The following is a 15,730-nucleotide window of genomic DNA, read 5'->3' as shown; positions in this document are numbered from 1 at the left end:
ACAGATGCGAGATAGATTCCTCAATGCTCTTGCAAAGACAACACCAAAAAGGACCAATTTGGGCTCGCTTGAGGAGGTTGTCCCCCGTGGGGATTTTATCGTTAAGGATGGTCCACATGAGAAGTCTGCACCTTGGGGGTGCTTTGAGCTTCCACAAGTGCCTCCACCAATGTTCAATGACTTGTGGTCTTCGAGCATTAGCTAATACCAGGTAGCCCTCCTTGGGTGTGTAAGACCCAAATTTCGATAGTGCCTAGATGATCTTGTCTTCGCCATCCCCTTATCGGATGTGGGCAGCAGTGAGAGCCCCAATGTAGTCCTTCTAGATCTACGCCCACTGCTGAGTAATATTTAAGTTCTGGGCTGATTTCCAAGCTTGTTGGAAAAGGGTGGAGTGCTTAGAATCTCCTATGTGATTGATATGAGTGATATTCATTGTACTGAGATGATTTCTGATCTCAATAGGTAGTCTGTGGCCATCCCCACAACTGATCCAGGGGTCCTGTCCTATCCTAATAGCCAAACCGGATTGGAATTTCCATGTGATGCCAGCTCTGATGATGTCCAAGGATTTAAGAACAACCTTCCATATAATCGACATCCCAGAGGAGTATCTGTGTGGCTGCCTTAACCAATCCATCACATTGAGGGGAAATGTATTTGGAGACCACCACCTTGGTTCATAAGCTATTAGACGATATAAGTTTGCATCCAAGTTTTGCTGCCAGGGCCGAGGAAAAGTATTCCAATTTCTTGATGCCCCATCCACCCCATTTCTTTGGAAGGTTAAGTGTATCCCATTTGACCCAAGCATAAATTCTTCCTATCTGTTTTCCCTTCCAAAGGAATCTGCAACAAAGTGCCTGTATCCTTGAGAGTATACCTCTGGGGATCCATGCCAAGGACATCCAATAGACCGGTGTAGCCTCTAGAACAGTCTTGATGAGGATAAGTCTACCTACCCTGGATAGATATTTTTAGTACCAGATATTGAGTCTTTTCTCCATCTTCACTATAACCCATGTCCAGTCTGTTATTTTGTATCCCAAGGCTTCAGCTTATATCCAAGGTATCTTAACCCATCCTCAAGTATCAGCAGAGTGAACTGAAATCTCTGTAGGGAAAAGTGGATCTCATGTTGGGTGCATCTAGCTGTTGTCAAGGTGGATTTGTTGCAATTGACCATCATGCCTGTAGCCACTTGAAATAAGGAGAAAATGTTCTTTATGATGGTCAAGTCCCATATGGCTCCATTAAGGAAAATTAAGACATCATCCACGAATAACAAGTGTGTTAAGATGTAGTCTTCTATGAATTTTATACCCTGCATTCTGCCCCTTCTGGCCTCTACTTTGATGAGTCTATTGAGCCCCTCCACTATTATGAGGAATAGAAGTGGTGAGAGTGGACAACCCTATCGAAGACCTCTTTCAGAATGAAAGAAAGGAGTGGTCGCGCCATTAACCAAAACACTGAATGGAGTGTTGGTGATACAACCCATAATCCATTTAATGAAGACAAATGGGAACCCAAGGTGGGTTAAAAGCATTCTAATATACAACCAACAAACTCTGTCAAATTCCTTAGAGAGGTCGACCTTGAGGATCATACCTTTGATATTCTTGTAATGCAATGAGTGCATAACTTCTTGGGTTGTTCCCATCGCTTCGTGGATTTGTCAGTCTTGAAGAAAGGCAAATTTCTCCTGTGAGATGTGGGTGGATAGAATGGGCCTTAAGTGGTTCGCAATGATTTTAGCCATGATCTTATAGATGCAGTTACAAAGAGAGATCGGTCTGTAATTGTCGAAGGAGTTTGGATTGTCAGTCTTGGGGATGAGAGCAATGAAAGTAGCATTAAAGGATTCATACATCTTGTTGTTAACTCTGGAGTCTTCCACTGCCTTGAGGAGGTCTAAGCCCAGAATCTCAAAAAATTCTATGTAGAATTCCACCGTCCAACCGTCCAGCCCAGGACTCTTATCTTTCTTGAACCATTTGAGGGTGGCTTCCAGATCTCCTAAGGAGACTTCCTTAGTTAGTTCCCTGCCTTCCTCCTGATCCAAAAATCTTGGGAATAGTTGTGCCACTTGTATTATTTCTGCAAGGTTCACTATCGGAGGTGCTCTGTATATTTGCTTGAAGTGAGAGGATGCCAATGCTGCTAGCTAGGGGAAGGTGTTTACAGGGTGTCCCTATTCATTCAGAAGCTGCCATATGGTGTTGATTACCTTCCTCCCATTTGAAAATTTATGATAAAACTTAGTGTTATCATCTCCCTCAAGCATCCAGATCGCTCTACTTCTCAACCTCCATGATTCTTCGTGATCCTTTAATATTTTCCCTCTAGCGGCATATAGAGATGAGATTCTATCCTTGTGTTCAGTGGAGTTGTACACCCCTCCCAAGTTATTCTCAAAGTCCGCAATTTCTATTTCAGCGTCTCTTAGGGCTTGATCATCCCACCTCCTCTTGTTGTGAGCCCAAATTTTGGAGAGTCTCTTCAGCTTATTAAGGTTTTGAGCAAACCATTCCACTATATGACCTGATGTAGTAAGGGGGTGAAGCTTCCAGAAATATGTGACCATACAAACTTAGGAAGGGTCCTTTAGCCATGTGGCACAGAACTTGAAGTTACCCTTAGGTTTCCCCTGCCCCCCGCTGATTTCCATATAAATAGGCAGGTGATCAGAGATGCCCCTTGATCCCACCCATTGCCTGTGAATTAGGTTTTGATTGAGAAGGCCTTCCTTAATAAGAAATATATTGATTCTATAAGCTAGACTGTCTTCCCCTATTCTATTGTTTTCCATGTGGGTTGCACCTTTCTGATGGGGATCTCTATCATATTGTGGGCTCTGAGTACATTCTCAAAATATATTGAAAGGGGATTAATTTGTGCTCTTCGTCCCCATGATTCCACATTTCCTATGGAGAATTTTAAATCCCCTCCCATGATTAGAAAATCCTTTTGACAGAGTTCAGAGTTAAGTAGGCGGTCCCAAAATTCAGGCCTGTGTTGGCACGACCCATAGACATTAATAGCCCGTATCTCCATCCCTAGATCAGCTGAGAACAAGTCTACCCCAAGATAACATGGCCCCCTCCAACAATTGCAGAGATTGATAGTGCACAAGTTGAACCCTAGGGCAATGCCTCCCGAATGACCACTTGAATCAAGGCCAATAAAGGACTGTTATGAAACTAGCTCACAAAAAGATAGAAAAGATAAATCAACGCCTTAGAATTCAGCCTCTTCGAGGGGGCAACCTCCTTTACATTACACAAATGAACAATTCTTCCATGATACAAATGACAAGACCTCATTTCTATATATAGGAGTCTAAGGGGTCATAATATAATAAGAGCCGACATAACAATAATAATGTAAGGGCACAATAATAACAATAGTGGGCTTCTATGGGGCACAATAGTAACAATATGAGGACTACATGGGTACAACAATTTAATAAGGGGGTTGTACTAATAACATTAAGGGGTTACACTAGTAGTATAGGAACCTAACATGCCCCTCTCCTTCAAAAAGTGTTGTCCTCAATGCTTGAGTAGTTGTTGATGTTTCTGTATAAAATTCTTGTCCTCCCAATTGGAATCTTCAGCGGGTAAGTTCTTCCACTTGATGAGATACTCTGAAATTGATCGATTTCGTAGCTGTCGGTTCTTGTTTCTGTGATTGCTCCAGGTTCCAATATGATTTTTCCTTCCTCTTCAAGTTCTAGCAATATTGTTTGAATACAAATGAACTCATTCAAAAGTTGTCGAATATCCCAGTTCCAACAATATTGCCAGAACTTGACAAGGAAGGAAAAACCATATTGGAACCTGAAGCATTTACAAAACCGAGAAGTCTACAGCTACGAAATCGATCAGTTTTAAAGCATCTCATCAAGTGGAAAAACTTACCTGTTGAATATTTCACATGGAAGGACAAGAATTTATACAGAAGCATCAAGAACTACTCAAGCATTGAGGACAACACTTTTTGAAGGAGAGGGGCATGTTAGACCCCTATACTACCAGTGTAACCCTTTATTATTATTAGTACAACCCCCTTATTATATTGTTGTACCCATGTAGTCCCCATATTGTTATTATTGTGCCCCATAACAGCCCACTATTGTTATTATTGTGCCCTCACATTATTATTGTTATGTCGGCTCTAATTATATTATGACCCCTTAGACCACCTACGGGAATTTTCTAGGGATGGTTCCAAATGGGGATTCCCTCGAAAGGGTCCTTTGAATAGTCTATGAGCTTGTCCATAACTGTCGCTATATTCCCACTCCAGCTGCCTGCAGATTCCTTGGGGAGCCCGTCACTGGTGACTTGGGGCAGAAGTGGTAGAATAGGGAAATGGATGGTAAACCCTTATCGGTGGAGGGTGAAGATAACTGTGGAGACAAAGCTATAACATAGTTGAAATGGGTCTATGCATTAGAGTAGGTAGGGTAACAAGTAATGAGTACGATCACCAGCACAAAGGGTACCATCGAGGGTAGGGTCGCAGTAAAAAAGAATTACTAGGCTATTACACTAAAACCCTTGTCAAGTGCCCTCGTCGCCATCGCCGTCCTCCATCTGAATCCTTTTAGGTTCACTTTGTATCCATCTATGTCCTCAGTAAATACATTTTTTTGTGGAGGAACATGCATAACCTGAAGATCAAATATGAGCTTTTTTATTTAGCAAAATTATAATTTTTTTCTAAAAAATTTTAAATTAGACAATAAAAATAAATGGTTTTGTAAATATATATTTTATAAAATTAACTCATAAAAAAAAACAAAATTTACATGTCATACTATTAATGATTGATAATGCAATCTTTTTTCCAAGGAAAAAGCATAATTTTCATTAAAATTTTAAGAAAATTACATGTTGTATGCCAGCATTGTGTTATGCTTTCACTACTGTCAGTTGGTGGAGTTCTGTTGTTGCTTAAATGTTACAAAATCCTTCATAAAACTTGAAGGTGCAAAAACTATATACATATTGTTTGGTAAACTGTTCTGCAGATAATAAAAACAAGACAAAGAAAAATAAAAACATAGAAACCATTTTTTGGATTGATCCTATGAGTCAATCCTGGGAAACTGCCTCCTCATCTATATATGGCCTGTGATATATCTGGAAGAAGTCACCATTCTTGTATTCCTGTATTATCCATTGTCCTCTGCTCAGTTGCGCGGCCTCTTTGGAAATAAGGTCAGCGACTTCATTCCTTTCATGTGTTTCCTTGCAACATCTAGTGCGATTGCTAGTTTATTTCTTGGTGTGCAGGGTCCCGAGTGCTTTTTGCAGTTGTCGTGTAGAGTAGGGTTGGAATTTGGATTACTCTTTACCCATTATATATTTTTTTTTACGTTTTAGGTTTTTATGTTGCCCTTCAAGAAACATTATGTTTAAAATTTCTCCCTTCAAGAGTGATGTTTTGAAAGGTTTCATTAAAAACACATATCTATCATAAGAAAAAAAATTAACCGTAACACATAAATGATTTATTGAATTCTCAATTTTGGTTTCAAATTGTATGGAACACTCACAATAAAATATCCATAACTCTAAAACCAAATGTCCTTCACTCATACATGCCATAGAATTTGTATATATGAGATATTACTAAGGAGATCTTATGGGATGTAAATATGACCAACAAAGTAAAACTATAAGATGGACTATCCTTTGCATCCTCTCCACTATCATAATCACATTGAATCAATGTGGGGCTCCACCACCGAGTGTTTGTAGTCAAGAAAGTACAATGCATTAAAATTGTTTTAATTTTTCATAAGTGGTAGTAGATATCGTTCTTCATAAGCCATATCTTTCAAATTTTTTAAGTGAAATGTTGAGACACTCAATATCTGGTGCAGATTGTAGTCGAAGCAACACTCTCACTATTCCACAAGTGACATTTTTACATAGGATAACTTTCATAAGTGAGTGGTGAGTCGGTGATACTGTGACAAGCCTCTGGCCCAAACAATCCAATAAAGGTGGGTGGACAATACACTTAGGGAGAGCTAGTTGCAACAAGAAAGATTATTGTCCACATTTATTATGACAAGGAAGAGGTTTTGTTCTTTCAGTCACGTAGGTTTGTACAATTAATAAATTATATTTTGGTTTTTACTTGAATGCTTAACCCACTTAATGTATTGCAAGTGTGTGTTTAAGTAACACACCTTCTTGGTGATGGATAGAGTAAAACATAAAGGACACTAATAGTTAAATATATATACACTTCTTACAAATTTTATAAAAGAATTGTGTTTATAAATTGGAATTGTTGACAATTTTCTTTTTAAGACATATTTTCGGCAATAATCACATCATATTTCATAGGTGAAACCACTACTTTTGACCAAAGGAAACAACTATAATTGAGTGCACTACAACTAGAATTTACTACACCTAAAATTAGCGGAAATTTTATTAATTAGTTAATTTGTTGGATTTATTTAGTTTAAGTTTGTATGTAATTAAATAAAACTGCTAATAATAAACTTAAATTAAGGACCTTAAACTTAATAAATCATCTAAATTCTTTAATTTAAAAATAAATAAACTTATATTATTATGGGATAAGATAGGATAAAAGTTTATTGTTTAATTATTTAATTAATTTATATGTTTTTAAATTATATCTATTTTTATTTAGATTTTCTAACTCAATATGGGATATATAAGGAATGAAAATATTTGTTCAGAATTAAGTGTTGTAAGAGCACATTGTTCGAATTCCAAAATTTTGTAGTAAACATTTTCAGATTTTCGAAATTAAAGTTTATTATAATGTCCGTTCCAAGTTGAAATGGAAAGGGGTCAGTATCTAAATAAACTATTAATGATAATGACGTTTTCAAAAAATAACCTTACCCGTCCAACCCTGGTGCAGAGTTCATCTCTTTTTGAAGGTTATTACATCAGGGTTTCCCACCTTCATCGCCTGCTTCTCAGGTGGTGTCTTGCAAGTCCGCCCTGCATGCCCATTTGGAGAAGCTGTTATCTTCGATCCCACGGGTGCTTTTCCGTCAAGTGAATTTCGCCTAGGGCGACCACTTACTGAATTGTTGACCACTGAATTGTTGGCTCTGTCCACCACTAGATAATCTTCGCTCACCGCTACAGACAGGGGGTGATAATTCAACTTGGATTGTAGATCTTTTTTCACCATTGATTAGTTTTCCAAAGGACTGTAGTGACTTTTTAATTTGAGAAGTCTTTTTTGATGCAGATGGAGCCACAGTATCAGTTTCTGTATTTGTTCCCCTGATAAATTTCTACGGTCATTTCCGAGACTGCTCCGACGATTGCCATTTTGTTGGCTTATCGGCGTCTCATTAAGCTTGGATCTCTCTCCTGAATCTACCCACTTGTCATCTTGGGTACCCATCCCGAAATTATAAATACCATCTTGTACCTCAACTTTGCTTATTCCAGGCGCTTCAAGGCTCCATCTACGACTTCGCACTGGCGTTTGGAGTTTGTGTTTGTCAGTAAGTGGAGATTCTCTCACATTCTGTAACTGTGCTACTTCTGCTTCTTTCCTCGCCAAAGCCTTCTTCAAACTGTCTACCTGCTCTCTAAGCTCACGAACTTCTCCACTTTCTTTATTCAAACGTGCAGCACCAAGTTCAACAGAGGACACCCGTTCAGCGAATTTAAGGGTGCTTATTGTCTCTCCATATGAATCCGGTTCAGGACTTATGTGCACAAACATCAGAGTCTTTGCCTTGCCCCCTAATGAATCCTGAAGCAATTGAGTCAATTTGCTATTTCGATATGGCACATGCGAATTCCTCTGTGCCAATGCTGCAATGACGTCTCCTAGAGATGAAAGGGACTTGTTTATGTATTGTGCCTCCTTCAAGCGATCTCCAGTTACTTCAGATTTATCTACCCTCTCACTTCCAGCAAGATCTACCAAATTAAGGCAGCTATGAAGGTTACACCCAGAAACACTATCTGTACCTTGCACATGTACAGTCAACACACTGTGAGAACGACTGCTGCGGTCATTTAGTGCAGTATAGCTAACAGTGCGATTCTTTTGGCCTAAATTCATCAAATCCAAAACATCAGAAGTAGCTTTAACAGGCATAAGTATAGCATCCGGTACATTAAATCCCTTATGACCATTATTTCGAATATCTAATTTCTTGCTTGAGGTCAGTGCTCCGAGAAGATCCCTCACTTGTTCGTTGTATACCTCTATCATTTGGACGGAGACTTCATACACCATTAAATCTTTCCTCTTTTGAGACAACTCGAAGAGGTCACTGAGTGCTCTATAGTTCACTCCCATCTCCTTTTCAGAAGCACCTGTTGGACCGCTCATGGTGTGGGTTTTCCCAGATCCTGTTTGACCATATGCAAAAATGCAGACATTGTAACCATCCATTACAGATCGGATCAATGGCCGTGTATCCATGTAAATTTCCTCTTGTGTAGAAGATGGCCCAAAAACCTTATTAAAATTGAATATCCTCTGTACATCTTTCCCCATTTTGGATGTATTGACCAGGAGGGATCCATCCTCTCCAATCAATTCCACTGCACTGTGGGCTTCAGATTGACCTCCAAAATGGGGTCGGATTCTGCAGTATACCCTTATTCTTCCTTTGAGTTCTTGAAGGCTATTATAAAGGATCTTGTTTTCTTCCAGAACTCTGTGATATCCACTAGCAGCATTAGAAATTCCTGCGACCTGGTTATCAAGCAATTCAAAATGCTTTCGCCACTCTGCCTGAAACCCTTGTACATCTTCCCGTGCTCTAAGTAATAAGTCTCTTATGTCCTTGACTTCTTTTCTTTGTGCTTCCAAACGCATCTGATGTTCCTGACTTATATGCAAAGGTTTTGGATCCTGACTTTGAAAAGGTGAACAGTCACCATTTTTCTGGTCTGGAGAATCCAAAAGGAGCGTTGAAGGAAGTTTCCTGTGCTTCGTGGAATCATGGGGGACTTCAAAGGGCCTGCATATTTCCAGGAGCCATTTCCTCCACACTGTTTCCATTCATAATAAGATTTCAGCGCCAATATACAGTCAACAATCTTTGTCGTAGAACCCGGCCGCAAGCTTTCCTGCTCTAAATGAGTAGCTTCAAAAGTAGGTAACTGCATCTCTTCAGCAGCTACAAGAAAATTCCTAACATTCTCAAAATATTGATAAGCAGATAAAGGCCGTCCTTCAGGAGGAAGTGATGAAACATGATTTGCAACGACCTTAGACACTGCGCCTGGCTGAACCTTGTTGATAAGATTACATAATATGATCCCATTTCTCAAGCAAAGACGAAACTCCTCCTCAGATGGCTCGCATGGTATATCTAGAGAACCAACCATGCTCTTTATTACCTGCTTCCTCTGCTTTCAGTGAAGCCAAACGACCTTGCGATCCAAACCTGTAAATCCGTGGCACTCCTGAACATATCGTCGGAAAATGCCTCGTGCCTTCTCTGACTAAACGAACTTCTGGGAGGAGGATAGGGAGAAGTGCTGGAAACTAATGGGGGAGGGACCCTGCTGGGAGTAGAATCTGGTTCCAGAGACATTTTTTCCTCTTATTCGACAAATCTCAATAGAAAACTGAAAAACCGCAACTGGAGAGGCCTGGCCCTGAATGCGAACTCAATCAGTGCGGTTCAGCAAGTGGGTATGTACCATTTACTACAGATACAGCAACTGATCAATCAATCGAATTCTCAAGAATGAATTTCAAAATACTCGATGCTTCAGGTAACTTGTTTTCATTCGCGAACAGGACTGCTTGCGAAATGGGTGCGAGCGGAGAATGGGTGCGAAAGGAGAGCTTATATGAGAATTTTAATGAGGATTTCTTTAGTATTAGTAGAGAAGACTGAACGGTCAAGTCGAATGTTGAGCCCTCAAACACATACGAAGCCGACCAGAAGCCCAACTACCTTAGTCGCATAAACACATCATAACTTCCCGTGGAACTACCTTGGCTCCGATAATGAAATCTTTTATAAGTGTGTAATGTTACAACTTTCAACATTACAACTTTCATCAACACAATTTCGTATTTTTATTGAGATTACAGAGAAAATGGAAATATACTATTCAAAATAAACTTTCTAATACTTTCCTAATTCTTTTTGTCAGATTTTCTAATATTTTGTCCATGGGATGGGAGCCCTTCACTAAATGTTGAATAAGAAAGAGGGTCTCCCAAAACAATTAGACAACCTTTCTGATTTTCTTTGTCTAATATATATGTAGGTGAGGGATACCCAGGAAGCTGTTGAACCATAGGAGACCCCAGAGAGCTATAGCTTCTGCTTTGGTATTAGAACCACTTCTGCAGCTCCAATGCACCCTATATGTCAAACAAACTATTAATTCATCAAACAGTTATATATCAAACTATTATCTTTTGTGATTTACTTATGGGAAACTAGATTATCGATTGAATAATTAGTCTTTTGTCCAAAAATAAATATCGAGGATACAAAAGCTATTATTATAGAGAGTGTTTATGTGAGTACATATATATGCAAAAAAAAAAAGAACATGCTAGAAAAACCAAAATGACAAAGATATTGTGAGTGAGAAATATGTCTTGTGGGAGTGCCAACCATGATTGGAGCTATTGTCTTGCTTGGAAATTCAAGGTAATAAAATCTAGAGAGAGAAATTGCATTCAAAACTTGGAAATTAAGGTGAGAGGAAGCACCTGCTTGATAACCAAAAGGGAGGTTGTTCAAGTTCCAAAAGATCTGCACCATGGATTTCGAGAGACTATCACTATGATTCCTCATCGAACCAAGAACAATGAAAATTTTAGGGGCGAAATTTCGCTAATTGGCTAGTTTTTGGACATTTAAAAAAAAAAAAGTATTCACCCATTTGGTTAAAAAAGTTCATATATATATGCGCAAAAAATTTACCAATTTTAATAGTAAATTACATGTTTTTTATTGAATATTCACCTACATTCTTTATGTATGACTTTTCAAACTAGAATATTCACCTATAATATTATAAATAGGTATAATATTTGAATCCTTAAAAAATACCTTGACCAAAAGAGCCAATTGTGGAAGAGTACATTTCCCTGGTGCACCTAGAGGAAACCCATGTTGTGAGTAGGGGATTTATGATATCCCGGTAGCCCCTCTCCCTATTGAGATAGATGTCTAGCACAAGAAGAGAACTATAGAGGACCAAAATGACTCCAACCTCACTCGGATAAGGAACCACCAAAAATTCATACAACATAGGTTAAAATTCAATACGAAGGATGTCCAGATCAAGAGGACTTGTACAGTCCCCAGTAGCGAAAATTAAAACAACAATCCTCCATGTTAACAGATGATAGAGGAGGGTGGGGAGTGACTTCACCACTCCTGTAGAATTAGGAAACCAAAGCAGAGGAGTAACGATGAACTAAGGATTTGTGATATCACTTGCCTTGAGACTTGCCTTAAGGTGTGAGCCACTGAGTGTACTCACCATATTAAGAGGTATAATGTGTGGGAAAGTGGAGAGTGAGCTAACTCGTCCTCCCCTGTCCAATGATCAGGTGACAGTGGGTTGCATGCTTCTTCTTGCCTCACACTTTTAATGTGTTTACCACCCCGAGCGGGGATTATATGAGTATATATTATAATTTATTAAATTGTATAAATATATACTTTTGAATTTCAATATTTGGTTTGTCAATTAATATTATTAATAAATCATTATTATTAAAGATACGCTAAGAAATATAAATACTTTATTTTGATTGTTGAGAGTCTATATGTTAGATATGTTTTGTAATATATAAAAGTTATATATGTCAATTGGAGTTATCTTGGGTGTGTAGGTTTTAACCTTGTATAGAAATTACCTGCATACGAATTTTAAAACACAGAAAATAAACAATGCGAGAGCATAACACATAAAACACATATACACAAAGATTTTCTCCTGTAAACCAAGATCGAAACTACCAGATTGATTTTTCATTATATTCCTTTCAATGTTACAATACATATTTGTACATGCCGAAGCATCCAATACCATGGACCGAAAAACCATCGCGTCCAAAACCATGTGCAAAAACCATGCACAAAACCATAGGTAGGTCCTCCCAACATAATATAGGGTCCAAAAAAAAAATTCCCTGGAGCGCTGCCCCAGACCCTGTAGAGGGGGGCTACCTGCCCCCCTCAAACCCCTTGTGGACCCCCCGCTTCGTAATCAGCGCAACAAAGGGGGGCTTCGACCCCCCCACCCCCACTCTAACCCCCCGGTTTACTAGGGGGGTTAGTAGTGAAAAGAATATAACATAACCCAACAGGATGGTTGGGTACAATGATTGTTATCTCTGCGACCCAAATTCAATTCCCTATAGGTGATATGATGATGAGAAATATTGGCATAATTATTATGTGCCTATGAATATTGTTGTATTGACCTTCATTATTGCCCTCCAATTGAAAGAGAAAATAATTTTCCTTTAAAAAACTATTTAAATTATATAAAAAACATTTTGGAATTTTTAATAAATTACTCCAGATAAATAACAACTTTAACTATATTAATATCATATTTATCTTTTTATTATTTAAATAAAACTATATTTTAAACATTATATCATATTTTATATGCATCTTCATCTAAATTTACTTCTCTATGGAAATTCTCAAACGTGACTTTTCTTTAAACCATTGAATCCTCTACTTATGTTTTGAAAGAATGAGATTAACTTATATGATTATTAAAAGTGAGGGATCATCGTATTATTTTATTTGAGGTCTTACATTCTAAAAGTAAAAGGATGATTATATTTATTTATATATATATATATATATATATATATATATTAATTAGAAAAAACCAATAGTTTTTATATTAATTTAAAACTTATTTACATAAATTAGAGTTATATATTTCTTAAAAGTCGACATATATTCTAGTGAGAGAGTACATCTCGTCACCTCTGTAGCAAACTTAAAATCTTTCATGATGATCTATATCTATGTGTGATAAGCCTAAATATCATCAGAGAACTACATCCCAGAAACATATGCATTTTGCATGCACTGGTATAGAGTAACCAAAAAACCATTATATAATCTACAACCAATCTTGAAGTAGACCATATCCACGACACAACAGGTCAATCTGGATTGGTTCCAATGTCAAATGAATGTTTGTGTTGTCTTCTCCTACTCATCAATCATGTTGTATAAAGAAACAAGTAACAGTGATAGCTCACATTACAAACTTGTATACTCACCCCTAATCCACATAGAATCAAAATTTGTATGGCACCACGTGATTTATCAGCCAAGGGCAATATCATGTAAAGTAAAAATTCCCTGACCTTTAGAGAATGTTGTTTTCAAAGTAAGAGTAAATAATCTCACCAAAAAGATGAATGTATCCCCCCCTTGACAGAGTTTTTGTGATACCATTCCATTCCATATGAACATGTGTGAAAGACACCTTCTATAATTGTTTAATAATCAACTTTATTCTCATTAGCCAGTTAATCAATAGCGAAGGATGGCAAGTTGTCTGCTTGGAGGCTCACTCCACAACCGCCCGAGAGTCACTAAAAGGATGATTTTATTGCATCTATTTGAGGCCTTACATTCTAAAACTAGTTTTATGTAGTTTTTAATGTGCAAAGATGGTAATATTCATTGTAATAAAGTGTTTTTTTTATTATATGTTGCTTGATCATATCTCGATTAAGCTAGTATGCAAGGTTTGGATGCAAAAGTTGGACTAAAGTATGCAACTTTCAAGTGTAGAGCAAGGTTCGATTATGGTCATTTGGCAAGTGCATGCCCAAATGGAATGAGGAAATCCTTACAATCCCTCCAATCATTTGTAGAGAAAGAAAAGGATGTGAAACCTATGTGGTGGTAAGGCATGGGAAATCATCACCACTTGATAGAGACAAATTTATCTAGGACAAAAGAAATTAAAGAAAAAGAAGAAGCTCTTGGAAATATCCTTGTGGAAGAAATTGAGTACAATGTAGATTAGATAATATTGTTCCTTCGGAAAGACAATATTAAGGATGAGTTGAAGTCAATAATAAAAAACCTAAGTCACCTGACACAATCACATGGAACACGAAGGACATGTTACACACACACATTCCAAATTAGTGAATTATTACACATACAAAAACAAAATATAGATAGATCGAAATCTCGTTAGAATTTAGAAACTAAAACAATTACAATTTTGCATTATGATGACACAAATTTAATCAAACAACTACTGCATATAACAAAAAATACACCAAGTAAAATCCACCTTTGAACCAAAAATTGTTAAATTGGCAACTAGGGCCAAACTCCATGTGGGTCATATTATTTATGGCCGTTTATATTTTTATCGGATCCCTCTCATCGAGAGGTGTAGGATTGATCTAAAGATCATTCAATTCCGATAAGTATTCATGGAATTATGAATTTATTTGTATTATAAGACATATTGTCAAGTCGGCCAGCATCCTGTGTAGGCTCAAAAGCCTAATAGTTGTGTCTATTCATCATATACGTTTTAGTATAAATATAGAGGACTTGAAATCATTTGGAAGACACATCCTCTTCATGTGTGGTCTCCTCCTCTCCACATCTTTGGGTTTTGGAGAAGGAGAGACACAATGAAGATGCGCTAGCCCAAAGATGGTGACCTTAACTACGGTGATGCCCTAACTGCAGTAAGCCACAGGCATATGAGGATGACCTATGTAGCAAACAGAGACAGTTATACGTTGTTCATAGACACATATATACGCTGGTCATGGAGACAGTTATATGATGTTCATGGAGACATATATACACAGGTCATGGAGACAATTATATGTAGCTCATGGAGACATTCGTAACACAGTCTTCTAGCCGCAGATTGTCTTAGGCCGTAATTCATGGAGGTATATATATGCAGCAACAAGGGAAGGATTTAGCCATCATCTAGCCGCAGTCATTAATGATGCTTAACGAAAATCAAAAGGAAGAGCTGAATAACATGGGTATAGAGCCTGTTTTGAAGAGACTTAACGTTGTTTTAGAAGAGGCCTAACGTTGTATTGAAGGAGAAGTGTCATTGTTGTAAAGGAGGCTCTCACAACGCAATTTAGAGGAGGCCTGTTTGATACGTGGTTTGTTAAGCTACACCTAGGCTGTGTGGTAGGCCGCAGGCCATATCACCACAGCAAGGGATAGAGTGTGCAGTTTTGGAGTCTTATTGTGCCTTAATCTTCAGCTTGAAGGCAGAAGGTTCTCACCAAGAAAAGGTTGCTGACATTAAGGGTTGTTTGGATGATTGTTTGAGGGTTGCTGCAGCAATCTGAGGTGCCCTAATTAGTCACCATCACAACAGCAGGGACAACAAGCTTAATGGAGCAGCAAGGTACAATAAGCATACATGAGACAGTTGTAAGCATGATGATGAATGAGACTGTATGATGATGAAAGATGCAGCATAATGGGCATGTTAAGTAAGGAGCAACATGATGATGAAAAGGGTGGCATGCTGATGGAAGATGCAGCATAATGTGTAGCATGATGATGAGAGTAGATGAGAGCAGCTCAGTCATCAAGGTCCAGCATTGTGATGGTACAACATGGTGTTATACGGTAAGGTGCAGCAAATGGATGAAATGGCATACTATGATAGGTGAAGCAGTCACCTTAGAGAATCAATTGAAGCAATATGTCTTCAACTGATCT

General features: G+C 38.1%; 1 pseudogene; it reads right to left on the bottom strand.

The window, feature by feature from the left end:
- Positions 1-7,203: 7,203 nt before the first annotated feature.
- On the bottom strand, positions 7,204-9,580 carry LOC149172090 (kinesin-like protein KIN-14F pseudogene; annotated as a pseudogene).
- Between the last annotated feature and the right edge of the window lie 6,150 nt (positions 9,581-15,730).

This window comes from Pinus tabuliformis, chromosome 4_2 (assembly GCF_031772625.1).
Source record: "Pinus tabuliformis cultivar Carrire ecotype Pingquan chromosome 4_2, CPIR1, whole genome shotgun sequence".
Lineage (NCBI taxonomy): Eukaryota > Viridiplantae > Streptophyta > Pinopsida > Pinales > Pinaceae > Pinus > Pinus tabuliformis.
The sequence above is the reverse complement of the archived record's forward strand: the minus strand, read 5'-3'. Positions and strand labels throughout refer to the sequence as shown.